Below are 2,923 nucleotides of genomic sequence, written 5' to 3'. Positions count from 1 at the left end.
GGGATGATTTCTACACACAGGTATACTATGGGGGAATCTACTCTTTAGTGTCATGATATGATCATGATATCCTGGAGTTTGAAGGGAGAAAACTGGGTCTGTGGAAGTAGCATCTCAGAATTCTAATATATTTACTGTAGTGTGATAAATTATTAACTTTCCTTGCTTTGACGTTTCTGCAGTCTAATATGATTTGAGTTCAAATCGTATCCTTACTTGCTTACCAAATCGAAAAAAGAAAACCTGAGACAGAAATGAATTTAAACTCTTACTGAAATGCAGAATACTGAAAAAAAATAAAATTTGTTTTTGTAAGACTACTGAAAGTTATAAGGTTGAAGGTGATGTCCCTACTTTGGAAATTACTAAAAGGACCTTAGTTCAGCAAGCATTTATGTTAACTCAGAAATGCAGTAAGAAGCAAAGAGACATGACTTACAAACTTGGAAGTTGCCTCTCATTTTACCCCCAATCAACTAAGTCTAATATCTTTTCCTAATGAAGGTAAGCCAGTTGTATTAATCAGGTCAATAATTCTAAGACTGACAGAAAATGGTTGGTATTTCTACTTACTAATATAGTATTGCATGTACTTTCTTCTTTGGTGCCAGTGTTAAAGGTTTTTTGTTGGTTTGTTTGTTTTTAAATAATAACCCACCTAGAAGCCCACAAATTTGGTAGTTATTGCAAACACTATTTTCTTTTACCAGAAACAATAACCAAGGATTAGATACAAAAGAAGTCACCACTTTTGTCAAAGTAGAAAGATTGAGATGAATCATGGACCAAACAGAATAATCTAAACATGGATAATTATCAAGGAGTTGGCAGGAACACATTTTGCTTGTCTCATGACAGGAATGTCAATTGATAGGAACTCCCAGGGCCAAAGGGGCAGAAAAGAATGAAGAGCATCTATTGGATCTTAGATCAAGGATCTTGTCACTTTCCAGTATTGAAGTTTCCAAGTCTCAAGTTTCCAAGCCTCTCCCTAAATTATAGAAAATCAGAACTAGGCTTTGTAGTATGCCAGAGGTCCCAGAAAGGACTCCCTTTGAAAGACTTCAACCATAGAATTCCTGATATTGACATTTTTTTTACAAGGACAAAGTTCTTCATTTTTCAATAAAAGAAGAGAATAAATTGCAAATTCTTTCTTAAAGAGAAATGTAATCCTTTTAATTCATAGTAAGTTATAAAGGCTTGATCTCACACAAAAGCTCCAAAGGAGATATTTCTATTCAGGTCAGTCTAAGAATACTGGGAGATCAGAGTTTTCTTAGGGAAAAGTATGAAAAAGTAGGGGGAACAAAAATAGACTTGATTATTTTTGCCTTTACAAGAAATAAAGGATAGATGATTTTCTGAATATTTCCCATCTTTCACCACTTCACACAAACATTTTTCTGTATTAATACTGGTTATTTTACAGTGAGAATTCACAATGTATACTCAAGGCATTGTTCCACTCTTCCCATGAACACTTCAATTTCTTAGCATAGTGTTATTGTTTTTGCATCTCAAGTCAAAATTTGCATCTTTTTGTAATTTCTTACTGTTACTATGTCTTTATCTTTTAGGTTCCAAACAAAAAGTTAATTTTTATTGTATATAAAAGTCATAATAGACTTGAAGACTTCTTTCATGTTCCCTCTAGGCTTTTTTCTTCAGATGAAATACCCCTTCAGTTGGTTTTCATATCAAATAAATTCAAGGACCATGCTTGTTGCTTTCTTCTAGACAATCTCAAACTTCAGTTGTGACAATACAATCCACAAAATACAATGCCATCAACTTCCAGTTTTTTTGTAACTACAAAAAGAGCAGCTATATTTTTTAGCATTTGATTCTTTTACCCTTTTCGATGATCTCTTTGAGATACAGACCAAGTAATCGGTCTACTGGATCAAAGTGTATGCACAGTTTGCTTGCCTTTTGGGCATAGTTCCAAATTGCTTACCCGAATAGTTGGATCAGTTCATAATTCCACCAGCATTGAATTAATGTCCCAGTTTAACCACATTCTCTCCAACATTGATCAGTTTCATTTTTTTGTCATTTTTCCTAACTGATGCTCACTTCAGTAACACATATGCTAAAATTGGAATTATACAGAGAAGATTAATATGGACCCTGTACAAGGATGATACTCAAATTTGTGAAGCATTTTAGCTAATCTGATAGGTATGAGCTGGTACTTCAGGGTCATTTAATTTGCATTTCTGTAATCAATAATGATTGGGAGCATTTTTTGTTATGACTATAGATAACTCTTATTTCTTCACCTGAAAATTAACTATTCATATCCTTTGGCCATTTATCAATTGTGGAATTACTTTTATTCTTATGAATTTGACTGGTTTGTATACATTTTAGAAATGAGTTCTTTATCAGAAATGCTAGCTCTGAAATTTGTTTCCCAGCTTCCTGCATTTCTTTTGATCTTGGTTATAATGGTTTTGTTTTCTCAAACGTTTCCAATTTAATGTATTAAAAATTGTCCAATTTATATTTCATAGTGTTCTCTATCTTTTATTTGGTTACAACTCCTCTTCTCTGTAGATATGACAATTAAACGATTCCTTACTATTCTATTTGGTTTTTGGTTTCACCCTTTATGACTGAATCATGTTCTCGATTCAACCATACCTTGGTGTGGAGTGTGAAGTATTGGTCTATGCCTAGTTTATGAAATGCTATTTTCAAATTTTCCAAGCAATTTTTGCCAGGGGTTCTTATCCAGGAAACCATTCTCTTTGTGTTTATCAAACAGTAGGTCACTATAGTAATTTTCTACTGTTTCTGTTATGCTTAGTCTGTTCCCCTGATTTACCTCTTTATTTCTTAACCAGTACAAGACAGTTTTTATGACTCATTTAATAATATAGTGTTGGATCTGGAATGACTCAGTAAACTTCCTTTG

The 2,923-nt window shown here is 33.1% G+C and overlaps 1 non-coding gene across 1 annotated transcript; it reads left to right on the top strand.

The window, feature by feature from the left end:
- The first annotated feature begins 2,071 nt into the window (after window positions 1-2,071).
- On the top strand, window positions 2,072-2,178 carry LOC141523134 (U6 spliceosomal RNA). The gene has a single exon (XR_012478345.1). It is a non-coding gene; the product is annotated as a U6 spliceosomal RNA (small nuclear RNA).
- The last annotated feature ends 745 nt before the right edge of the window (window positions 2,179-2,923 follow it).

This window comes from Macrotis lagotis, chromosome 4 (genome assembly GCF_037893015.1).
Source record: "Macrotis lagotis isolate mMagLag1 chromosome 4, bilby.v1.9.chrom.fasta, whole genome shotgun sequence".
NCBI lineage: Eukaryota > Metazoa > Chordata > Mammalia > Peramelemorphia > Peramelidae > Macrotis > Macrotis lagotis.
The sequence above is the reverse complement of the archived record's forward strand: the minus strand, read 5'-3'. Positions and strand labels throughout refer to the sequence as shown.